The sequence below is a fragment of the Pinus tabuliformis genome, chromosome 9 (genome assembly GCF_031772625.1).
Source record: "Pinus tabuliformis cultivar Carrire ecotype Pingquan chromosome 9, CPIR1, whole genome shotgun sequence".
Taxonomy (NCBI): domain Eukaryota; kingdom Viridiplantae; phylum Streptophyta; class Pinopsida; order Pinales; family Pinaceae; genus Pinus; species Pinus tabuliformis.
This window is the reverse complement of record NC_142307.1, coordinates 708,413,857-708,441,254: the sequence shown is the minus strand read 5'-3', so window position 1 is coordinate 708,441,254 and position 27,398 is coordinate 708,413,857. Positions and strand designations below refer to the sequence as shown.

At 37.0% G+C, this 27,398-nt stretch overlaps 1 pseudogene across 1 annotated transcript; it reads right to left on the bottom strand.

The window, feature by feature from the left end:
* Positions 1-21,813: 21,813 nt before the first annotated feature.
* On the bottom strand, positions 21,814-24,676 carry LOC149150661 (reticulon-like protein B12; annotated as a pseudogene). The gene is made up of 6 exons (XR_016262658.1): positions 24,061-24,676; positions 23,828-23,951; positions 23,289-23,469; positions 22,882-23,023; positions 22,719-22,788; positions 21,814-22,465 (listed from the first exon to the last, which is right to left on the bottom strand). The product of XR_016262658.1 is annotated as a reticulon-like protein B12 (transcript).
* Between the last annotated feature and the right edge of the window lie 2,722 nt (positions 24,677-27,398).

The following is a 27,398-nucleotide window of genomic DNA, read 5'->3' as shown; positions in this document are numbered from 1 at the left end:
TTACATCAGTTTACAAAGGGATGAGTTATTGTTACTGTACCCTTGACTGATAATTTACTTAGTCTTCTGAATGCATGATTTAAGTCTTAAAGTGCTTTGTTGTAAGTAGATCTTATTTTAAGCATCCGTTTACTCTTGTATTTTCTTGAGCACTATACTACTAGCATTACTCTGACAAATGACCGCCTCAAACTGAGTACACTCTTTGAGATAACAAATCATTCCTGGATTGATAAGTTAATGTGAGGTAAATAGAGGTGAAAAAGACCCTTTTTATGGTTCGACATATAGAAGAAACAAACTCTTGGATTTCCTTCTATGAATGGAAACGCGAGGTTCAATCTGAAATTGTATTGATGACTGGAACATCTTCTTCCTCATCAGACAAACATGCTTGGATTGCTTTAGACGGCAGCAAAGTGGAAACACCATCTACTTTTCCCCCATACAAAGGAATCATAATAGGAGAAAACCATAATACAACAAAAGCAATTCCTCTAGTTCAGAAAGATGATAATGCTCTGGGAATAGATGGTAGAATTCAAAAGGCTAGTGAGCAAATTAATTAGACCAATACTGCTATCAAAGGCTTAGAAATGAACATAGCAAAGTCTGTAGAAATAAAAGAACAGTTTGATATTGTTCAAGTTTCTCTCAATGAGGTTAATAGAAGCCTCAATGATGTATAGTATTCTTCATAGGTTGTTAGATCATATGTCAAAGAATATTTGAATAAAATAGAAGAAGTAGAAGAAAAGATAATAGACCATGTTTTCTTCAGAATTAGTATAAACAGTGAATTCTTAATTGCTCATGTTTCCTGATTCTCTCATGTTGAGTATTTTCTAAGGAATTCTTAACTTCTCCTTATCAGTAATCATTCACTTTCCCTCTTTCAATATGTTGAAGGATTCTTAACTGCCCTTCACCCATTTGAGCCCATTCCATCTGTTTTCAGCTCTTTAATTGTTCCATGTTTGACTACCTTGCTCTATGATGCCATCCTCTGTTGAGAAACCAAATCGAGAAATCCATCTTCTTTGACTCCACCATTCCCAATGGACTGAACTCTTCAGGTTTACCTCTTGTTTTATTGAATCTCACCACCCAAACTCAAAACAAAACCCTTGTACTTCATCACTAGCCTAAAACCTTTAAAAAACAAAGCTAAATCATAAAGAGAGAGCCCTCTCTGGATGCAGATTGGCTAAAATCTGTATCTAAAATATTGGTTTGTGGTTACCTTGGCCGTATTCCCTTTCTTACAACTTTTGGGAACAACCTGAGTGATAATAGACCACATTGGTACTACTAAAAGTTTATTAACTGGTTTAACTGAAAAAGTTGAAAAAATGAGTCTGTCTAAAGTTGATAAACCAGTTCTTACTTCCTTTCTATATAAAAGAAATATCAAGATTCAAGATCCTGTCAAACATGTCGACAGATTTCCGGCATTATTCCCAAAAGAAGTAGCCCAATCTTCTGCTGAAAAAACAGAGGCTACAGAAAAAATAAAAATTGCTTCCTTATTCAAGGAAGAAGAAGAAGAACGAAAAGAATCTGAATCCCAGATTCTACCTATTTATGAACCACTGGAAAGTAGGTTCAGAAAGCATCCTACTCCTGATATAAAAGGAAAAGGCAAGCTCCCAGAATCACATACTTTCTTCCCTAAGTCACATCGTGAATGAAATATTGATAATATGAGTGTTGGTCAAATTAGGAAATTGCTTGACATGATTTTTACAGAATATAAGCTTATGTGTCTCATAGGCAAAAGTGTGATTGAAGCTTGCAAAACAATTATTCAGTGTTTCACAGGAACACTACTAAGGTGGTGGGAAATATAATCATCTCCAGCACTGATGGCAAAAATGGAAAATGAAGTCCTCAAAGATGAAGCAGGAGATGTAATTCATAATACAGATGGCACAACAACAAGCAACATGATTGGTGCTCTAACCTCCATGATATTAGAGCATTGGTGTTGTTGTGAAACAGAAATTGCAGACAAACATGAAGTCATTCTGATGAATCTTAAGTGCCAAAAAATGTCACAGTTTGAAGACTTTCACCGCAACTGGATGCAAAGAATTTATGAAGTGAAAGATTCTAACAATCTATTATGGAAACAAGTATATCTTGCTGCCCTTCCATCTAGATTTGTGGACTACATCAGGTTGCAAGAAATATTTCAGTAGTCTTTTGAATCATACACTTGGGGAGAAATTTATTCTCTCATAACCAAGACATTAATCAGTTTGTGCACTAGTTCTAAGGTAAATAGATCCTTATAAAAGCTTTCCAAGCTTCCAGATAGAAAATCTATCTGCAGCAAATATGGCTTAACCATTGATGATCCTTTGGTTCGAAAAGGAAAGCTAAGAAAAAGGCCAAGAAAGAATACAAACAAACTGCAAAAATTTATAGGCATAAAAGACATACATCAAATCGACCTAAAGGTTCTTCTACAGCAAGAAAAGGTTATTACAGGTATGTTCCCATGACACACTACTACAAACTTTATGATATTCATCTACACACTTCTAAACAAGAGAAGTGGAACAAACTTACTTGCTGGTTATGTGGAAAAACTAGACATACATCAACAAAATGTCTAGATGGAGAAGAATCTAAGAAGAACAGAGGGAAAAAGTCCCAAACCCTGTTCCAAAGGGGTAAAAATGTCAAAAAAGAGGGACAACTACAATGTTTGAAGTGTGGCTCTCGCACTCACAAAATAGAACGCCGCCCTAATGTGATCTTCAAATATCAAATCCAGCAGCAGCAACTAGAAGAGTCCTCTCCTGACTCTTATAGTTCTTCCTACAACTCTTCTGAAGAAGAGCTAAATGCATACATGCAGCCTTGTTCATGCTCAGAATCAGAAAATTGTGCTTCTCATATATGTATTGACACTGATTCTAGTTATTCTAGTGACACCAGCATTGAAGAAATATGCTCAGCACCTCACAAATAAAAGGTACTTATGGCTGCAACAGAAGAGGAAGAAATCAAAATCCTCTCCCAGATCCGTGGAATGGAAGAAGGAGAGATGAAGAACAGGGTTACAGAAGCATTTATGGAACAACTTCATTTCAGTTCTTCAAAAAATTCATCTAAGAAGCCATTATTTGTAGATGCCTCCTTTGAACGAAATAACAGATCATTCCAGAGACACCAACAGCAAGACAAGGTTCACTCACTCACCTTGGGGGAGGTAAGTAGAGAAATCCATAGCATCAAAACAGAAATCTCTGCTTCAAAATCTCAAATCGCTGATATTCAAAAAGGAAAACAAACTGTAGAAGACACTACAAATCCATGGGATACTGTAAAATATACCAGAAATCCAAACATTGAAATAATTGAAGGAAGAAAAGATCCTGTTTTAGGATTTCAAGAAATGAGGATTCTTTCCATTGCATATCAACAGCATCATGTAAAAGTTAATATCTTCATTCAGGGAGAAATGTTTGAATTAACTGCACTTCTAGATTCTGGTGTTGATGTGAACATATTAAATATAAAAATCATCCCTGCAAAATATTGGATTTCTGTAGAAAGAAAAGTTGTTGGTCTTGGTGACCAGACACTTAATTATGAAGTTCCAAAATCTTCCATTTATTTTGACCATCACTGCATAAATTTGAAGTTTGCAGTTGCAGAAATACTAATTGATTGCATTCTAGGAAATATTTTTCTAGCCACAGTTGAACCTCATGGATCAGCCGATTAAAAGGAAACAAAGTTGGCTATTTCATCACTGTTCCTACATCAATGGGAAGAACAAGAAGAATTGAGATACCCTATATATCAAATCCTAGAATCTCCACTATGGTCCAGACAATCAAGTAACTAGACAACGCTAAAGCAAAATTAACAGATCTAAAAGATCTGAAGTCTACATTAAAGGTAGAAGAACAAATAAAGGATCCACAAGTCAAAAGAAAAATTGAAGAAATAAAGAAGCAGATAGAAAAAGAATGTTGCTCAAAAGAGCCAAATGCCTTATGTCACAGAAAGTAGCACACGGTCCAACTACCCTACAAAGAAGGATATACAGGAAAGCCCTGTAAAAGTCGAGCAATTCCTATGAATAAAGAATATTAAGCGAAAAGTGTCACGGAAGCGATCGAGATGGCCTTTCTATGCGCCCCCAAACTGGAATTTCTCTTGTAGAGAATGAAAATCTGGCGAAATTTATTACATGGCTTACTGCTATTACATGTAGTATGTATTTGTATGTGTATTTTTGGTTCAAACCTATCAGAGTAACCCCTTCCAGAATATGACCATCTATCTAAGGATAAGATATAAGGCCTTTCCTCCGTGGGGTGGTGCTTTCGCTAACCAAGACACTGCGTTCACCCTCTTAGGAATTCCGTAGGAAAAGAAATAACACAGTTACTGGATCAAAAGTTCATCCAAGAATCTAACAGTCCATGGAAATGTTATGGTTTTTATGTAAATAAAAGGGCAGAACAAATTAGAGGAATTCCAAGATTGGTTATAGATTTTAAGCCTCTAAACTCTGTTCTTGCAGATGTCACTTATCCTATCCCTCATAAAGGAGATCTGCTGGGAAGGATAGCAGGAGCAAAGATATTTTCAAAGTTTGATTTGAAAGCACGATTTTGGCAAGTAGCCATCTCTGAAGAAGATAAATTCAAAACCACATTCAGTATTCCTGCAGGCCACTATGAGTGGAATGTCATGCATTTTGGGCTGAAGAATGCTCCTTCAAAATTTCAAAAGGTTATTAAGCCTTACTTTGATTGGATTATAGTTTATATTGATGACATTCTAATTTTCTCCAGGAATGTCCAAGACCATTTCAAGCGCATTCATACGTTTGTAAAACTGGTAAAACGAAATGGTATAGTTCTCAGCAAAAAGAAAATAGAAGTATTTCAGACTTCTATTCGGTTTCTTGGTCATAATATTTTTAATGGACAGATAACTTTGCAAAAGCATGCACTTGAATTCTCTAACAGATTCCCACATGTCATCACTGATAAAACTCAACTTCAGAGGTTTTTGGGATGTTTAAATTATGTCAATAACTTCTACCAATATTGTGCCAAGGATAGAAGCATACTTAATCAGAGACTCAAGAAAGAACCACCTTAGTGGTCAAAAGCATAAACAGAATTTGTCGAGAAGATCAAAGCAAAGGTAAAGACTCTTCCTATTCTACATGTATCTGATGACAACTCATTTAAAATTGTAGAGTCAGATGCCAACAACATAGGATGGGGTGGTATCCTCAAGAAAAAGAAAGATGGCACTAAACAAATTGTCCAGTTTGCTTCAGGCACCTAGAACCCTGCGGAACAAAACTATTCCACCATTGAAAAAGAGGTAAAAATTGCGTGGAATTGTATTAATAAATTTGATATACATTTGGTAAACAAGAAGTTTCTTCTGAGAACAGATGCCTCAGCTCTGAAAAAAATCCTGACCAAAGATATAAAGAAACCAGGAGAAGCCAAGTTTGCTAGATGGCAAGCTCTCTTTGCAAACTTCGACTTTGAGTTCGAACATATAAAATGGATAGACAGTTGTTTACCAGACTTTCTTAGCAGGGAATTTATCCAGCAACAAGAACACATAATGGTGATTGTTACAGAATCGGATCAGACTCAAAAGCAAGAAGTTCTGTGAACAATACCAGATAACCAAGATTGTTTTGAATACAGAGATAATTGGAAACCCACCTGGCAACTAAGGAATACCAAAGTATTGAATGCAATTTACAAGCCCATACAGACATTATGCATCTTGTACCAGAAAGAAGGGTATACCCAAAAGGGAGCAGATGGATACACGACATGGTGTACACAAAAGCCAAAACAAATGCATTATATGCAGAAGATGCCCTGAAAAGAGATTTCAATGATATCACATGTATCTGGTCCCATGGAGGAATCCGTAGCGGGGTCTATGAAAAATATTTTTGTATCAATCGTACCAGGAACCTTGCATGGCCCTTGCCGACACAGACTGCAGCCTTATGGCCAGGAGGATATCCCAAAATAATCTTTCCTGATACAGTTTATGAATTTGCCAGCTATAAACAGTTATGGTGGGATCTATTGAACATAGATGATAAAGAATAAATCCATTATACTAAATTAAGATTTAGTACAACTGGAATTATGCAAAGAAACCAGCAATGTGATTGGCTACAAAAATGGTGGGCTGACTACGGAGTCAATAGAACAGCAATAGACCCATTATACCATGAAGCATATTGTAGAATTCATTGTGGCTTCTGCTTTGAAAACAACATTGGCGACTATTTCCATCTACCATATAAGACTGTCAAAGAAATGACAGACAAAGAATGGAAAATTTTTTATGATAATCCAACCTTAAAAGAATACATGGCTAGGCATTATCAATGGCTTGTATTAACAAAAATAAAACACCAAATATTTCTAGGGAAACCTATGATTGTCCGTAGAATTTTTACCAACGCATAGGATGAAGCACTGTATAAAAAGTACAAATTCCCTGAAATCACTGTCTTCTCACGGTTCTCATGGGCTTATCCAATAAAAGCATCCATCAGTGTAATTATGATATCCAGTCACAAGGGCCTAATTGTGACCAGTGTTTCTCGTGGGCTTTGTTGTACAAAAGCATCCACTATGTAAATATCTAGTGAAAATATTTTCCGTGGGATTTGATAAATCATCCACAATGTAATCATGTACTAAAGATTCATCAGTCACGGAGACTCGGAGCACTTCTCCGACTATTGGTGCGCTTTGAGCCACATCTCAAGGACTGACAGAATATTTGAGTACAAAAGTTTGTATGCCAATAAGCCAAATGTTTGTCCCCCTCATTTCCTATATATTGGAGGAGGTAAGGCTCATTTGGGGATTCGGGGTTTGAGAGTCATAGAGTCTTGGAGTCTTAGAGATCTGAGAAGCCTGCATATCAGTGTGCTCGGCACTGGTAAGAACCTAAAGTGGCCAGATCTATTAGAAGTTTGAAGTCTATCGAGACTATATATTCTTAGACAGAGCCTGTGTGTTGCCAGGAAGCCTTCGATAATGCTTACTCTTCTGTGAGAAGCAAAAGTCCAATAAATGCAACCATAGTCTATATCTAAAAAGAATACTCTCTATAATTTGAATCTTGTCTGAGAAATAATATGAGAAGACATTTTCCGCATTTGAATACCTGTGTGTTATCATAACGTGTCTGTTGTGTAGTAGTTGTCTTGTTATCTTCACTCGAAGTTCACTAAAAGTTCATCGAAGGTTTGCCAAAGTTTTGAAGGGACACCAGACCGTTGGAAGGCGAGGAAGTCGTGTGTAAGGTCGCAGAGCGTGAAAATACCAAGTAGGTTCGCGCCGAGTTCATGTTGGGTTCATCAGAGGTCGATAACGAAGGCAAGCGAAGAGATACAGCAAGGCAAAAAGTAGAGCAAGTTTGTGACATAAGCCCCTGCTGCAGGTATGTTCCCAAGACACACTGCTACAAACCTTCTGATATTCATCTACTCACTTCTAAACAAGAGAAGTGGAACAAACTTACTTGCAGGTTATGTGGACAAACTGGACATACATCAACAAAATGTCCAGATGGAGAAGAATCCAAGAAGAACAGAGGGAAAAAGTCCCAAGCCCTATTCCAAAGGGGTAAAAATGTCAAAACAGAGGGACAACTACAATGTCTGAAGTGCGGCTCTCACACTCACAAAACAGAACGTTGCACTAATGTGATCATCAAAGATCAAATCCAGCAGTAGCAACTAGAAGAGTCCTCTCTTGACTCTTATAGTTCTTCCTACAGCTCTTCTAAAGAAGAGTTACATCCATACATGCAGCCCTGTTCATGCTCAGAATCAAAAACTGTGCTTGTCATATATGTACTGACACTGATTCTAGATATTCTAGTGACTCCAGCATTGAAGAAATCTGCTCAGCACCTCACAAAGAAAAGGTACTCATGGTTGCAACAGAAGAGGAAGAAATCAAAATCATCTCCTAGATCCGTGGAATGGAGGAAGGAGAGATGAAGAACAGACTTACAGAAGCATTTATGGAACAACTTCGTTCCAGTTCTTCAAAAACTTCAGCTAAGAATTCATTATTTGTAGATGCCTCCCTTTAACGGAATACCAGATCATTCCAAAGACACCAACAGCAAGACAAGGTTAGCTCACTCACCTTAGGGGAGGTAAGTAGAAAAAGCCATAACATCAAAACAGAAATCTCTGCTTTAAAATATCAAATAGCTGATCTTCAAAAAGGAAAACAAATTGTAGAAGACACTACAGATCCAGGGATACTACAAAATATACCAGAAATCCAAACATTGAAATAATTGAAGGAAGAAAAGACCATGTTTTAGGATTTCAAGAAATGAGGATTCTTGCCATTGCATATCAACAGCATCATGTAAAAGTTAATATCTGCATTCAGGGAGAAATGTTTGAATTAGATGCACTCCTAGATTCTGGTGCTGATGTGAACATATTAAATATAAAAATCATCCCTGCAAAATATAGGATTTCTGCAAAAAGAAAAGTTGTTGGTCTTGGTAACCAGACACTTAATTATGAATTTCCAAAAGCTTCCATTTGTTTTGACCATCATTGCATAAATTTGAAGTTTGCAGTTGCAGAAATACCATTTGATTGCATTCTAGGAAATATTTTTCTAGCCGCAGTTGAACCTCATGGATCAACCAGATTAAAAGGAAACAAAGCCGGCTATTTCATCATTGTTCCTACATCAATGGGAAGAACAAGAAGAATTGAGATACCCTATATCTCAAATCCTAGAATCTCCACTATGGTCCAGACAGTCAAGAAACTGGACAAAGCTGAAGCAAAATTGACAGATCTAAAAGTCTTCTGAAGTCTACATTAAAGGTAGAAGAACAAATAAAGGATCCACAAGTCAAAAGAAAAATTGAAGAAATAAAGAAGCAGATAGAAGAAGAATGTTGCTCAGAAGAGCCAAATGCTTTCTGGCATAGAAAGCAGCACACGGTCCAACTACCCTACAAAGAAGGATATACAAGAAAGCCCTGTAAAAGTCGAGCAATTCCTATGAATAAAGAATACAGGGATCTGTGTGAAAAAGAAATAAGACAGTTACTAGATCGAAAGCTCATCCGAGAATCTGATAGTCCATGGAACTATTATATTTTTTATGTAAATAAAAGGGCAGAACAAATTAGAGGAATTCCAAGATTGGTTATAAATTCTAAGCGTCTAAATTATGTTCTTGCAGATGACACTTATCCTATCCCTCATAAAGGAGATCTGCTGGGAAGGATAGCAGGAGCAAAGATATTTCTAAAGTTTGATTTGAAAGCAGGATTTTGGCAAGTAGCCATCTCTGAAGAAGATAAATTCAAAACTGCATTCAGTGTTCCTGCAGGTCACTACGAGTGGAATGTCATGCCTTTTGCACTGAACAATGCTCCTTCAAAATTTCAAAAGGTGATGGACAAAATCTTTAAGCCTTACTTTGATTGGATTATAGTTTATATTGATGACATTCTAATTTTCTCCAGGAATGTCCAAGACCATTTCAAGCACATTCATAAGTTTGTAAAACTGGTAAAATGAAATGGTCTAGTTCTCAGAAAAAAGTATTTCAGACTTCTATTCGGTTTCTTGGTCATAATATTTTTAATGGCCAGATAACTTTGCAAAAGCATGCACTTGAATTCTCTAACAGATTCCCAAATGTCATCACTGATAAAACTCAACTTCAGAGGTTTTTGGGATGTTTAAATTATGTCAGTAACTTCTACCAAGATTGTGCCAAGGATAGAAGCATACTTAATGAGAGACTCAAGAAAGAACCACCTTAGTGGTCAGAAGCACATATAGAAGTTGTCTAGAAGATCAAAGCAAAGGTAAAGACTCTTCCTATTTTACATGTATCTGATGACAGCTCATTTAAAATTGTAGAGTCAGATGCCAGCAACATAGGATGGGGTGGTATCCTCAAGCAAAAGAAAGATGGCAAGCTCTCTTTGCAAACTTCGACTTTGAGGTCGAACATATAAAAGGGATAGAGAAATGTTTACCAAACTTTCTTAGCAGGGAATTTATCCAGCAACAAGAACACATAATGGTGATTGTTACAGAATGGGATCAGACTCAAAAGCAAGAAGTTCTACGAACAATATCAGATAACTAGGATTGGTTTGAATACAGAGATAATTGGAAACCCACTTGGCAACTAAGGAATACCAAAGTATTGGATGCAAATTTACAAGCCCATACAGATATTATGCATCTTGTACCAGAAAGAAGGGTATACCCAAAAGGGAGCAGATGGATACACGACATGGTGTACACAAAAGCCAAAATAGATGCATTATATGTAGAAGATGCCCTGAAAAGAGATTTCAATGATATCACATGTATCTAGTCCCATGGAGGAATTCGTAGCAGGGTCTATGAAAAATATTTATGTATCAACCGTACGAGGAACCTTGCATGGCCCTTGCCGACACAAACTGCAGCCTTATGGCCAGGAGGAGATCCCAAAATAATCTTTCCTGATACAGTTTATGACTTTTCCAGCTATAAACAGTTATGGTGGGATCTATTGAACATGGATGATAAAGAAGAAATCCATTATACTAAATTAAGATTTAGTACAACTGGGATTATGCAAAGAAACCAGCAATGTGATTGGCTACAAAAATGAGGGCTGACTACGGTGTCAATAGAACAGCAATGGACCCATTATACCATGAAGCATATTGTAGAATTCATTGTGGCTTCTGCTTCAAAAACAACATTGGCGATTATTTCCATCTACCATATAAGACTGTCAAAGAAATGACAGACAAAGAATGGATAATTTTTTATGATAATCCAACCTTAAAAGAATACATGGCTAGGCATTATCAATGGCTTGTATTAACAAAAATAAAACACCAAATAATTCTAGGGAAACCTATGATTGTCCGTAGAATTTTTACCAAAGCATGGGATGAAGCACTGTATAAAAAGTACAAATTCCCTGATATCACTGTTTTCTCACGGTTCTCGTGGGCTTATCAAATAAAAGCATCCATCAGTGTAATTATGATGTCCAGTCACAAGGGCCCAATTGTGACCACCTTTTCTTGTGGGCTTTGTTGTACAAAAGCATCCACTATGTAAATATCTAGTGAAAATATTTTCTGTGAGATTTGATAAATCATCCACACTGTAATCTTGTACTAAAGATTCCTTAGTCACAGAGACTCGGAGCACTTCTCCAACTATTGGTGCGCTTTGAGCCACATCTCAAGGACTGACAGAATATTTGAGTACAAAAGTTTGTCGGCCAATAAGCCAAATGTTTGTCCCCCTCATTTCCAATATATTGGAGGAGGTAAGGCTCATTTGAGCATTCGGGGTTTGAGAGTCATAGAGTCTTGGAGTCTTAGATATCTGAAAAGCTTGCGTATCAGTGTGCTCGGCACTGGTAAGAACCTAAAGTGGCCAGATCTATTAGAAGTTTGAAGTCTATTGAGTCTGTATATTCTTAGACAGAGCCCGTGTGTTGCCAGGAAGCCTTCGGTAATGCTTACTCTTCTGTGAGAAGCAAAAGTCCAATAAATGCAACCATAGTCTATCTGTAAAAAGAATACTCTCTATAATATGAATCCTTTCTGAGAAATAATACGAGAAGAAATTTTCCGAATTGGAATATCTTTGTGCTATCATAAAATGTCTGTTGTGTAGTAGTTGTCTTGTTATCTTCACTCGAAGTTCACTAAAAGTTCATTGTAGGTTCGCCAAAGGTTTGAAGGGACGCCAAACCATTGGAAGGCGAGGAAGTCGTGTGTAAGGTGTCAGAGCGTGAAAAAACCAAGTAGGTTTGCGTCGAGTTCATGTTGGGTTCACCAAAGGTCGATAACGAAGGCAAGCGAAGAGATACAGCAAGGCCAAAAGTAGAGCAAGCTTGTGACAAAAGCCCCTACTGCAAAATTGGTATCAGAGCCAGTAACATCTGGTTCAAGATGTTGGTATTCATAATACACCATCTTTTATAAGAATGGATTCATTCAGAAAATCTATTTCGTTCAGAGAAATAGAAGAGAGAGGGTCTTCTGCCATAGAAAAGCCACTCAAAGATATGTTTGCATCAAGTTCTAGTCGTGTTTTAAATGAAGCCGAACTAGAATACGAAGAAACACAACCTGTTGCAAGATGGAAACTTCCTAGTATCTCTGCATCTAAATTCTATATTGATTTGTCTGTCTATATTTCATCTGAGACCTGCTACTAGAATTAGTATCAAAAATCCATTAGCCAGATTCAAGAAAACTCTGATAGTGTTCAATCTATTCCACTTCTTAACCCGAAGCAATTACAGGCTGAAGCTAAGAGGTTAAATATTAATTATTTACATTTGGGATGTATAAGAATCGGGATTAATCCTCTGACCCATCAAGGCCTAGAGAATGTCACTTTAACCATAGACGATTATTTCTGTATATTATATTGCTTCTTCTTTGTCTTTACACAACAATATGATATGTTTTCACTGCTGCACCAAGAGAAGCAAGGTGCCACTTATAGCTCGACATGAGGGAGATGTGTAACATTTCTGCGTAACATTAATGTAACATATGGCAAAAGTCCACAAAATATAATCTAAATAAATTTTTAAAATAATGACCCTATATATATGAATGAGATCTATACCATCTGTGCTTATAAATCAATATATTAAAAAAAACATAATGTAACAAAAAAAATTTAAGAAAAGAATCCCAATCATTTGTACACACCCTGTGTAGATACAACTTGACCGCTTTTAAGCACACAGAAATTTGCATCTTACTTTCTTTTTGATCCCTCTCCGTACTTATTACATCTAAAGTTAATATGTATCTATGTTGATAGTTAACATTTTTTACGTATTTACTTTATTTCTTAACATGTTGAAATATTTAATTACCATACCTTTGACATAGTAAGATATTTTCCAATATTATATAATTAGTAGTAATTGGTGTACAAGTATTTGTATATCCAGCTAACTACTCAACTATGTGAGCAACTATTTTCATTTAGTTTTTTATAGTTTTGTAGAAAACATAGGAACTCGTAGAAAGGAGAGGATCTAGTTAAGGTGCTTAGCATATCTAGTTATTTAGTATAGATATTCATTGTTGGCCTTGTTACAGATTACCACAAGGGGAAGTGGCAAGCAAGATCTCCATCCCACAATTTGACCATTTTGTTGTTAGATCATGAGCTCATGTTTGTCTCCTCTTAATATTGCAACTACAACACACTTGGAGATTCTACCTTACCTAATATTGTCACTTCACCACCTAACAATCAAGGTAGGAAATGCTTTGTAACCACATATATCATATAGCAATCAATACTATAATGTGGCATTTATGTATTGCCTACAAAGTAGCTCTCTATGATATAAGGATAACTCATGTAATAATGCCTCCTTCCTTCCAATAAGGCAGAAAATGCTTTTACCATTGCCATATTTTATGTTTCGATTATTTTTTTTATGTCGGAATTTAACAACTAATTATGTAAATATGTGTAAAATTGTATTAGTTACTACGAAGTTAGTTTTATACCGAAACAGCAGTTACGTAACAGAGGAGGCTCTTATAAAACTGATGAATGCACGAACTATTGTAATCATGGAAAATCATTGTTGATTTAATAAAGAATCCAATCCCTTGCCATGTGGGTGTTTCCTTGACACCCTGTCAAGGTTTTACCACATAAAAATCTTGTGTTTTTATATGTATCTTTGTGTTCGATTTCCATTCAGTTTCAATTATATCCTTCTTGTTAAATTCACCATTTTACCTATAATTGGTATCAGAGCCTATCATATTACCTTGTCTGCAGTTGTGAAGGGGAAAAGGAGACGTCGGTTTAAATTAAGGGAGCAGCAGAAGATTACGGTTTAATAGAGGGAGTAAATGCAGCAGAACTGTCGTTTTTTTTTATTGAATAAGTTTGGGTTGCTCAGCAGAGACCCTGTCGCAGCTGGAGGTGAGTTGAAAGCCCATTGTGGTTACAGTCGAGCTCTCGAGCTCTATTTGAAGAACGTTGTCGATGCTTTAAGTGAAGAACAGAGAAAAGCAAAGCTTTGTTTGAAGTCTGACATCGGAATTGAGCTGAAAACCCGTTGTGGTTAATAAAAAAAATTGCCCTTGCTTCCATTGTGAACCGCTGAGAGAAAGCGTCGTTGTTGGAGAAAGAGAAACCTACAGCCAAAGAGAAGTCTGACGTCGATGTTAGAGGAAGGGAACCTGCTATGGAAAAGGAAGGCCAAAAATGTTGTCGTTGCTGCCGAAGAGTCCATCGGTTGAACTGTGTGCACGAGCAAAGGCAAAAAGAGTCATTGTTTCATAAAGAGGCCTTCGATCAACAGAAAGAATTCAGGTAATTATTTTTATAAAAAAAAAATTAACACTAGAAATATGATTTCTGTTGAGCGCTGGTGAATTTGAGAAAAAATAAAATAAAAATAAAATAAAAAATTTAAAATTTCTGGAAATTTTTAACTTTGTTTTTTGGGGCAATTTCAAGAAATTTTTAAAGAATCTGTGGAGGAAACTTGAAAAGAAATTCTGGAAATTAATTAAGAGAATTTTGGAAATTTCTTAAGAGTTACAAAAAAAGGCAACAGAATCAGATTTTGTGTAGAAAAACAAAAGCAGAAAGAAATTTTGATTTGTGTAGAATATCAAAATCAGAAAGAAAATTTGAAAACCCTAGCTGGAAGAAGGAAAATAAGAATATTTTAGTTGAAAGACTGAAACCCTAGGAGGAAAGAAATGGCCAAGATGACGAATGCAAAGTTCGAGGTGGAGAAATTCACAAGCAAAAACAACTTTGCTCTATGGAAACTGAAAGTTAGGGATTTGTTAGTGCAACAAGGGTTGCACAAAGCATTAAACGGGGCAAATAAGAAACCTGCTAGCATGACAGATTCAGACTGGGAGGACTTGGATGCCTGAGCTCTCAGTACCATCAGGTTATGCCTGAGTACAGCGGCAAGTTTATGGGAAAAAATAAAAAACTATATATGAAAAAATCGTTAACCAGTGGAATTTATTTGAAAAGACAATTGTACAGTGTACAGATAAAGGAGGGTACAAAAGTTGCAGAACATTTAAATATTTTTAATACACTTATATGCGAATTATCAGATATGGAAATTAAAATTCAGGAAGAAGACAAAGTTATAACCTTGTTGTGTTCTCTTCCCGAGTTGTGGGACCACTTCGTAACTTCAATCAGTTTGAGCACTGCTGATTCTTTGAAATTTGAATAAGTTGTAGAAGCTCTCTTGTCGAAAGAAGTATGAAAGAAATCCAATACTGAAACAGTTGCACCAGAAGCCATGATAGCCAAAGGACGATCAAAGGAAAGAGGAGAAAAAACAAGGAGATCTTCCAGATCAAAATCAAAGGGAAAGAAATTTAAGGCAAAATGTTGGCACTGCAATAAAATTGGACACCTTAAGAAAGACTATTGGAAACGAAAAAAGAGTCTAATAACCCGAAGAAGGAAGCAAATCAGGTTGATTCAGGTACGATAGACGAAGTTTTATCTGCTGAATAATTATGTATGATAGATGAAAATTTACCTGTATGGAATGTCTCTCGGGATTTTCAAAGTTGGTTGTTAGACTCTGGTGCTTCTCATCACATGTGTCCACACAAAAATTGGTTTACTTCAGATGAAGATGTAAATGGTAGTTCTGTGTTTATGGGTAATAATGTATCATGTCAGACTGTTGGGATGGAAAATATCAGGATTAAAATGTATAGTAACACAGTTAGAACATTAACTAGTGTTAGACATGTACTTGAATTGAAGAAAAATTGATTTCTTTGGGAGTGTTGGATTCGAATGGTTATAAGTTTACAAGTCAGAATGGAGTGTTGAAAGTCTCTAAAGGCACCCTAGTTATGAAAGCAGAAAAGTTGGAAATCTTTACAGACTCAAAGGCAGTACTCAAGTCAGTGAAGCAGTGATTGTGTCAGAGAAAGAAAAAGAAGGTACTCGCTTATGGCATCAACGATTGTGTCACATGAGCGAGAAAGGTCTTCAGCTATTGATGAAACGTAAATTACTTCCTGTTTTGAAATCCTTGAAGTTGGATTTCTGTAAACATTGTGTGTATGGAAAATAGTGTAAACAGAGGTTTAAAACTGGAAGTCATAATAGTAAAGAAATTTTGGACTATATTCATTCTGATCTGTGGGGACCATCTCCTGTTGTATCATATGGAGGTGCTTTATATTTTTTAACGTTTATTGATGATTTCTCCCGGAAATTTTGGGTCTTTATGCTGAAAAATAAAGCTGATGTATTCAATGTCTTTAAATAATTTAAAGCAATGGTAGAAAAAAGAACAGACAAATCAATTAAATGTTTAAGAATTGACAATGGTGGTGAATTTACTTCTCTAGAATTTGAACAATACTGTAAGGATGAAGGAATTGTTAGACACAAAACTGTTGTTTATACTCCTCAGCAAGATGGTGTTGGTGAACGTATGAATCGAACTCTTATGGAAAGAGCCAGAAGCATGATTAGCAATGCTAACCTCCAAAAGGAGTTGTGGGCAGAAGCAGTATCCACTGCTTGTTATTTAGTTAGCAGATCACCTTCAGTAGTAATTAATTATAAAATTCCAGAAGAAGTTTGGTCAGGTCTGTTGTGATTATTCACATTTAAGGATATTTGGTTGTGATGCCTATGCTCTTATTCCTAAAAATCAGCGTTCAAAATTAGATCCAAAATCGAAATGTTATGTCTTTGTTGGGTATGACTATGCGGTGAAAAGATACAGGTTGTGGGATCCTACGTCGCGGAAGATAGTCATTAGTTGAGATGTAACATTTGATGAATCTTCTCTTTTAGAATCAAATGTTGAAATAATTGAATAGGAACATATATCGCCAAATCAACAAATTCAGTTGGAGGCTGAACCTTTTTTTGAAAGTCGAAAGGAAGGAGAGACTTCTAGAGGAAAAGGTGTTGAAGATACAAAGGAAGTTGTTCAAGTTTCTAAACCAATTCAGCAACCAGTCACTCTAAGAAGGTCTACAAGGGAAAGAAAAACTCCCAAAAAGTATGAAGATTCTGCTTCATCTTTTGCTTTATCACTGAAGATGGGGAACCTTCTTGTAGATGATACAGATAGTGAAAAATGAAAAATGGCTATGGAAAAAGAAATGGATTCCTTAGCCAAGAACAATACCTGAGATGTTGAAGAACTTCCTGAAGGGAGAAGTGTTGTTGAATGCAAATGGGTCTTCAAATTGAAACGGAAAGTTGATGGAAGTATCGAAAATATAAGGCGAGACCGGTAGCAAATGGGTATTCTCAGGTTAAAGGTATTGACTTTCATGAGATTTTTTCACCAGTTGTAAAACATGTTTCTATTCGTACTGTGTTGGCACTAACTGCATTACTTAACCTTGAGTTAGAACAGTTATATGTTAAAACAACTTTTCTACATGGTGATTTGGATGAAGAGATATATATGGAACAGTCAGAAGATTGTGTACAAGGTCGCAGCAGAAGATTAGTTTGCAAGCTCAGGAAATCATTGTATGGCCTAAGGCAGTCTCTCAGGAACTGGTACAAGAAGTTTGGCTCCTTCATGGTGAGCCAGAGTTTTATTAGAAGTGAGTATGATCATTGTGTATACTTCAAGAGTTTCAGTGGCATATTCATTATCTTAGTTTTGTATGTTGACGATATGCTTATTGCAAGCAAAAGCATGGAAGAGATCAACAGGTTAAAGGCTCAGCTCTCTAGGACGTTTGATATGAAGAATCTTGGAGCAGCAAAACATATCTTGGGCATGGAGATACATAGAGACAGGAAAAACAATAAGCTTTGGTTATCACAGCAGAAGTATGTGGAAAGAGTACTTGAAAAGTTCTGTATGAACAGTGTGAAACCTGTTAATGTTCCATTAGCTTCCCATTTTAAGCTTTCTTTGGTTTTGAGTCCTAGAACTGATGAAAAAAAGCAATATATGTCTCCTATACCATATGCAAATGTTGTAGGCAACTTAATGTATGTGATGGTATCTACAAGACCTGACATTTCACATGCAGTTGGAGTTGTCAGCAGATTCATGTCAAATCCAGGTGAAGAACATTGGCGAGCAATGAAATGGGTACTTCGATGTCTAAAAGGCACAAGTGACCATTGCATCATCTTTAATGGTAGTGAAGGATCAATCTGCAGATATGTAGATGTTGATTATGCAAGTGATTTGGACAAAAGGAAATCTACTACCTGTTATGTCTTTACTCTTGCAGGTAGAGCAATAAGTTGGATGTCAAAGCTTCAAGAAACAGTTGCGTTGTCCACTACCAAAGCAGAATATATAGTTGCTTCAGATGCCAGTGAAGAAGGAATCTGGTTAAAGGGTCTACTTGATGAGATTGGAAGGACGCATGAGAGAGTGAATGTACTCTATGACAGTCAGAGTGCTATTCATTTGGCTACAAATCCAGCGTATCACAGCAAGACCAAGCACATTGATGTAAGATATCATTTTCTAAAACATGTGATCGATGGCGGAAAAGTAGCTCTTAAGAAGGTCCATACACGGGAAAATTGTGCAGACATATTTACGAAGCCAGTTACAGTAGAGACGATGCGATGGTGTTTAGCTTCTCTTGGCATGCAGAAGAGATGATGAATGGGCATGGGCAAGGGATTAGGAAAATTGTTGTCAAGGTGGAATTTGTTGGAATTTGACAACTACTTATGTAAATATGTGTAAAATTGTATTAGTTATTGCTAAGTTAGTTTTATACCAAAACAGCAGTTATGTAACGAAGAAGGCTCTTATAAAACTGATGAATGCCCAAACTATTGTAATCATGGAGAATCATTGTTGATTTAATAAAGAATCCAATCCCTTGCCCCGTGGATGTTTCCTTGACACCCTGTCAAGGTTTTACCACGTAAAAATCTTGTGTTTTTACTTGTATCTTTGTGTTCAGTTTCCATTCAGTTTCAGTTATATCCTTCTTGTTAAATTCACCGTTTTACCTACACTTTAGTGACAAAAACCTTCACTTTATGCACATGATGGATGAGTTTAGCCAATTTGACCTCATCTTGGTGACTGTACCAATTAGTGGTTGAACAAATGTAAAATAAATCCTTTATCTCCTGCTTTTCAACAGTAAGGCTGCTAAAGTTCATCCCATGGGCAGTGAGAATATGGGAGAAGCTGGTTCAGAGATCTAAAGAACCAAGTTTGACCCTGCATCCCCTTATAATAGTTGTTGAATTTAAGCATCTCCATATTAAATTTCATTTTCAAGTTCATACTTCACAACAATAAAACATCCCAGGGTCTCTTACTAAATTGTGATAGCGATCAGGTCATATGACAGCAATCTAAGATCAAATCTACCCTACTGCAATTGGACCTTGAGAAGAATGCAATCCAATCTAATTTGTAGCAGTCGATTTATCATTTTTCCCTTTAGAACTGTCATTAAATCCTGATTCCTACGTCATGGAATTGTACATGGGCAATAAGCTAGTTTCCAAACCCTGTAAATTAGTATAGCCCACGGATGCCAAAGAACGATCCCCAAAGTTCATGCCTAGTAAGCATTTCAAAAACTAGGCAACTTGGTGACTGGATTGAGATATTACTGGATAGTTTAACAGGAAGAAATGCATGAGAATGTTCAGAACAGAAATTTATATTGGGAGCTAAAATCTGAACCCAATACGACACGTTAAACCTGCTTTGAAATACTTTAAATAATATTGATATAGGAAAAAGCATACGCATGCCTAGGAAATCATGGTACACAACCTGGTATCGAAAAGTGACTCCCTACAATCAGCACTTGCCTTTTAATGACCACAGCTTATCATGGTCACCAATGAATCTTCACAATGGCAAGCTCCTAGATAACATAGCCTGATTCTTGGCCAAAAGATTGTTTTAAGAGGTCAAATATCCAGGGGAGTTTTATGATACTTCGGCAGGAAACCGGATGCCTGGGGTTATTTTGAAATATGAACACAATTCCAATCATTCAGATGAGATAATTATAATCAGAAATCAGAATTTGATTCCAGACAACCTGTTTTTGAAGCGCACTCTGCCAGGACCACAAGTTTGGGGGAAAGACTAGAAATGGAACCGCATGAAAGAATTTAAGAAATATAAGTCCGAAAATGGCTACCAGTGGCTGTCACCTAGGGTTGCACTGGATACGAAGTTAAACAAAGTCTGGAAACACAAATCTAATGACAAGACACGGCTTTGTAGACTGAAATCCACATGGAAGGCTTATATGGAACCCCAAAAAAGCGTGTTTTGTGTGGTCACTCATCCATGGCAGGCTGTCTGTAGGCTAAACCCTGAAGTACTGAGGACTTCCTGAACACAAATGTCCTTTGTGTCAAAAAAATGACACCCTCGAGCATTTATAAATTATTTTGGCACCGAAAATATGCCACATCAACTTGGGATTGGGCCCTTAGACTTTGCAGTCGACTGTTTCCCTCTCATAATAACCTGGAAATCAACATTTTTAGGAGAATCTCTCCCGCTGTGGAACTTCCAACAGCACGGCAATGTACTAGATTAGATACTTTATATCATCTCTAGAAAACAAGAAATGCGTGTCAATGGTAGCTTGTTGATTCAGTAAGAGCAGGGCACTGATATTACCCCCATGAGGATTCAAGTCTCACCAAGATCACAATTGTGTTTGGTCTCAGGCTTGTGGATGTGCCGGTGCACATAACAATGATTGGGGCCAGGTGCAAGTCTTGGGCATCTTTGGCTGAATAGATAACCACCACTCAACCTCTTAGCCGATGGAATCCAAATGAAACGTTGTTGATTGCACTCTCTCCTAGATGACCACATCATGATAAATGGAAGCCAGTCACAAAGAAACAAGAAATGAGTGCTCATTCACCAACACACAGCAGTTCACAAACTTCACCTGGCATGACAGATCACCACTTTCTGCCCATTTGTAGCTACTAGCTACAGATCCAGTTATAGGCACGGAAGGCAAAACTTGAATGGACTTCTAAACTAGCACGCCTTATCGAGCAATGCCCTCCCTGATGATCACTGGTCAGCACATTTAGCCCACTCTAGAGCTTCTAATGTTGGTAAGGCACTGGCCTCCTCCCTAGGACGTGGAGACTCCTTGATTTGACAAGCTTCAGACCATTCCCTTGGCAATCTCTAAACTAGAGAGACCTGAAGAGTCCAAGCAGAGAAACGACAGGTATGATTCCTTTGTAGTCAATCCTAAGTCCACAATTGATGGATAGGGTCTCTTCTTGAGACCCCACTATTGATGCAGGCATGATTCCAACAGCTACTTGATATCACATCTCACTCTGGCCATCTGGCCTGCTTGCTTTGTTTACTTATGCATGTCTGTCTTGGGAATTATGGCGCTAAAAGCCACTTCTTTTTTATGCCCTGCATGGCAAAATTGATTGGCCAGGCTTTTTTTCCCTATTAGCCATAGCTTGTGGTTGTTGTTATCACAGCCTTCTTTTTAATAAAATAAGGGTACCATTTTTTATATTAATAGAAAGAAGTATTATATTTAAAATAAGTAATTTATTCATGAAGTGGTTGAAGGTTCCAAAATACTAATACCAAGAAATTTTAATCATTTGCAAAACATTATACTTCAGAATATCATGACAGATATTTTAAACACGTAACAAAACATAAGACTTCTAAAACAGAAGAACATTGTGAGAAGACGAATGCCCTCCAACTTTGAACATGTGTATAACTTCATAAACATAAACAAGTCGATTTTTTAAAAGGATAATAGGTGTCACATGAAACAGGCACACTAAAGCCTCCAGCAGTATTTTGTTGGAGATAGCAATCCACACCTTGATATTGAACTGGTAAGGATGCCCATCATGCTTGTCATGAAAGGGGCATGTAGCTCAGTGGTAGAGTAGCCCACTAGCCAGGGTCAACATATTTCGTACAGTACACAATTACATAGCAGTCACAATTGGGAAAAATGACAAGAATGGCAAATTCCCTGAGATTCCCGACCTTAAACAAGTTAAAACTCAAAACATATGCTGCAACTCCTAGAAGTAACAATCCAAATTCCTCAGCTTTACAACTGATCTCATTGACCTGAAAACAGGCTTGGTTAAGAACCTCAAAAATACAGGTTCACCTATTCAAATGAACAGGACAAGTTTATCTCAATAGACTTTTACCCCAGCTGTAATGAATACGGATTAATTTACTGCATCTTCTTGCCCTTCGAGAAGTTTTTGGGTATCTTACTTATAACATGTGCATTGAATTGTGAAAAAAAAGCTTCCGGAATTCATTATAAGCAATATCTGCATATCTGTCTACTTGATCTTCATACTTTTCATATAAAGCAGGAATTGAGAGCAAAATAACAAGACCTGCAAAAAGAATATCCAAAATTAATATCGCTGGCATGTCCATTGCGATGACCTTAACACACAACGAATCCATTCTGAAAATATATTTTGTACGTCTGAAAACAAGGCCCCAGGAAGAGATTGAAAAGAAAGCGTAAACAGACCTAAACTCTCAAATTCTGTAAGTGATAATACTAAAACATAAGACTTGGACTAAATAACATTGATTGAAGGAAAATTCTGGAGACCTATAGGAGAGAAAACGATAACTTACTCGTGTATCCGAGTGTGAGGAAGTCGAACCAACCCCCAATAGTCGAGATAAGCCACAGACATACAGCCACCTAAACAGACAACAGAATTCAGATTATCAGCCAGTCTATCAGGAACTTTGCACGGATAGATGTACAATTCATAAGACAAAATCTCTTCATCACCTTGAGGAAGAGCTTGGGATCTTTTCCGAGGGCAATATCATGTGCTACTGTAAGCAGAAAGTTAATCCGGGAACGTATTGATGCAGCTGTGTCATTTACCATATCTTCCGATAATTCTAATTCAGGCAGGGGAGGGGGAGGCCTGTATTTATGTAATAAAATTGATACACTTCAGTCCAATCTATCATGTTTTCAATACCCTAAGCTATCATGAACTGAAATAAAATGTTATTAAGGCCCGATTCAGGGTATCAGGATACATTCCACTATTGATAATGGGGCCTATATTGTGGGCACAACTCATGAATCCATTAAGCCTGGTATCAAAACATTATAAAAGGGGTTGATCCCATGTATTGATATTCACAAAAAGGGGTTGATCAAAACCTTAGAGAATAAATATTCACCTGCTTATAAGAGCTGCGGCAGTTGCCCAGACAAACAAGATGGTGACCAAAAGGAGAAGCACATTGGCTACAAGTGACAATAGAGTGTACCCAGATTTCTCAAATAAAATCCATGCCACAGCAGCACCAACAAGGATACCTAGTGATGTATTTCTTCGCCTCCATAACATCAAATCAGCCACTGTAACAGAATCCACCAGCTCATTATCCTCATCAAAACCCATATAAGTTGTGCTATGTTTCCCCTGTTTCAACATCTACAATATCTATCTATATATAAACAGAATTTAACCAATTGATCAAGGGTATTGAGTTTTCAAGATCGTTTCTGTGGTTAACAACTCCGTTATGAAATTATATTTATTATGCACCATTTGAGAATGTTTAGCCCTGTAACAGATAAGAGATCGTTCCATATAGAATGTTCATTCTTGTTCATAAATATATTAATTTTCTCATCTCAAATTGAGGCGTAGCTAATCATACAACTAAATAAACTAAAATAATCAGAAATGGGATCCATAGACGAATAATGATACCGATTCCTCCTCCGAGAATTTCATGAACGCTCTTTTGTCTGTTGAAGAGCCGAGATGGGTTCTTTTCATCAGTGGGCAATGTGGAGGTTGCCATCTTACCATTGGCAGAATTTTCTGACATTATCTGATGAAACAAGGGCTACCATCAATATGGGTAGTAACGATTTGAAAACAGAATCGGCGTTTCATACATACCCGATTGAATTACTATGCAAATCTGAAAAAGTACATACCTTACAGATCTGAGTTGTTTCCACTGCCTGAATCAAAATGGTAGAGAAGACAAGTTGAATCGGGTAGCTTGACAGTAAGATCTCTCACTGAAATTGCTTGGTTTATACTTCAACTGGGAATGAATTGTGGTTGCAGATCGCTCGAATATTAAGAATCCTCTCTTTCATGATAAAGTTTTGCAGTACCATGTTTTTGCTTTTTCTTTCCTCTTTTGCTTTCTAAAATACATGAAAAATCGATTGCCCTACCAAAATGAATAAAAAGTAAAAGGATACCATCACATTTAACTTCTAAAAGGAAAATCGAAATGGCTGGCTGGCTGGCTGCTTGGATTTCTGGCTGTCTCCCTCTGTACTGTTATTATTAGGTTGGATTACACTCCGATCACATCCAAGAGAGATTTCATTTTGCTGGGTTGTCACTTAATCAATGTCAGCAGAATTTTGCTTTCTAATCAAAACTTGTAGGGCAAGCATAGTGTCGTCAACCTCTCCTAAAAGGTTGTGCCGACCAAACAAGTAGGAACCTCTTTCGGGGAGAAAGCACTCCATCCAGAGTAAATGGAAAAAGTTTTAAATTGAAACATGGAGGAATGTCTGATCCGTATTTGGAGGTTGGAAGTTAACGATGATATAGGGTTGGGCATGGATTTCGGATAGGGTATCTGGAAGGTTCTAAGTGTTCAAAATAAGTGATTTATAAAATACCAGTAATGTGGGCTAGTGTGAGCATGATAATGAAATTTAGAGACAGTAGTAGGGATGAAATAATACCATAGTTAGGTATGAATTGTCTGTAGGAACATGAATAATACGCTAGTGAAGGACGAATTGTTCGTAGGAATATGAATAATGTGATAGTAAGAGAGAGAATCGTTTAAAAGAATATGAATAATACGATAGTGAATGATGAATTGTTTGAAGGAATATGATGATAATGGTAGGGTAATGAGGTAAAGTATGATAGGCATGGAAGGCACTCGAGTAGTATGTATGTGAATATGATCTCAACATATACATATAGTAATGCGAAACTTTGTATATAAATTATTTGTAGATGAATTTTTTTAAAATAGAAAATAAATAATGATGAAAATATAAAACCAATATACAGAGATTTTTTCTTGATTTCAAAACTAGGACTATCATATTGATTTTTTATTATGTTACTTTCAATGTTACAATATATATATATATATGCCAAAACATTCATAAACCTCAATCCATTAACTCTGGATTAAAACATAATCATAATTCCCTTGATCAGATCTACAAAATACTATGGGCAAAAAACTATTATGCTCAAAAACATGTGCAAAACTCATGCACAAAACCATAGGTAGGTCTACCCACCTAATATAGGATCCAAACAAAAACCAAGGGCACCGCTACCTTAGACCCCGTGCAGGGGGGCTACCGCCCTCTTGAAACCTCCATGTTGCGTTTGACGCAACAAACAGGGGGGTTGTCGCTCCCCCACGCATGCTACTAGTTGTGGAAAAAATATAATACACACCCAACAAGCAAGCACAGAACTTAGTTGTAAATTGGACACATGGATGTAGATGAAGAGCTACAAAAAATGTTGGAAACATTGGCAAAGGAAGTGTTATATATCTAGGGGGGATACTATGGGGTACAAAAGGAGGTACCCAAGGGAATAATGTAATAATGGAATGGGCCATAGTAATAAATAAGGTGGTTAACCCATATCATGTAAGGGACCACAAGTAGTTAGTAATAAGGTAATGGGTCCATGGTATTAGTTCGATGGTATGAGGGAACCATGGTAATGACCCATGGTATTGTATGTATGAGGCCTATATAGAGGCTAGAAACTCCACATGGAGAGATGTCAAGGAACATTGTCAAGGATTATTGTATGAACGGGCATATGGCTTGTGGAGTGTTCTCCTTCCTTAAGGAGTGAATGTATGGTGTTGCCCTACCTTAAGGGTTTGATATCAATAAAAAATCATTTCTATCTATATTCAGATCTTGTTATTTCTGGATATATTTATATTATCATATATTTCTGGGTTAGATCTACAACAAGTGGAATCGGAGCTATAACAAGTGGTATCAAAGCTATACCAAGTGGTATCAAAGCTGTTATTTCCGGTATTATAAATCTGATCTGAAAATATAAGAGAATACAAATATACCCAGAAATAAGAAGATAGAAATGCTTCACTTTATTGATCAAAACCCTTCAGGTAGGGCAACACCATACATTCACTCCTTAAGGAAGGAGAACACTCCACAAGCCATATGCATGTTCATACAATAATTCCTTGACACCTCTCAATGTGGAGTCTCTAGCCTCTATATAGGCCTCATACATACAATACCATGGGTCATTACCATGGTTCTCTCAATACCATCTATCTAATACCATGGGCCCATTACATTATTACTAACTACTTGTGGTCCCTTACATGATACAGGTTAACCACTTTATTTATTACTATGGCCCATCCCATTATTACAATATTCCCTTGGGTACCTCCCTTTGTACCCCATATTATCCCCCCTAGGTATATAACATTCCACCCCCCTTAGCATGTTTCGTCCCCAAACATGGCAAGAACATAAATAATAAGATCTGCTCAAAAGAGTAGTCCACTGGTACCATGCACGTGCATCTAACCATCCAAGAGAAAGGTGAACCCTCGATCTCGCTGGTGCCTCGCTCGCTTGAGATGGAAGTTGATCGTAGCACCTCTTCTGTGTTGATGTGTAATAGGTGGATCTTCGCTCCTTTCTATCTGTCATGCAGGGGTTGTTGTCCTTATGGCTAATTGGTTGCCATCTTCTTGGTTGTTGTCTTGCGGGGTGATGTGGGTGATAATATGTTGAAGTTTTAACCCACGGTGTCTTTTTCCTTAATTCACCCCTTACTGGAGCTTGACTATGATCTAATGCATGTTGTGGTGCCTGCTGTGGTGTCTTATCTTCCAATATTACTTCAACCACTGAACCCTCATCTGATGTATTAGCACCTGTAACATTTTCTGCTTCAGCCTCTGTTTGTGTTTGATTGTCGATCATCACTAGCTCATCATCTTATATGTCAATCCCTAGAACATCTTCTGCTTCAGCGTCCTTGGACTCTACCTGTTTATTAATGGAAATATCTTGTAATGTAATTTTATTCTTTTTATACCAAAGCTTCAGGAATTTCTTCTGCACATTAATATTGATAGTACCCATTGATTCCATCCAATGGTATCCCAAAACAACATCCATGTTATCCATATCTGAAGTATACAAATCACCATGCAACACATACTTATCCATATAAAGCTTCAAATCCTTATAAACTAGAACATCCTCAT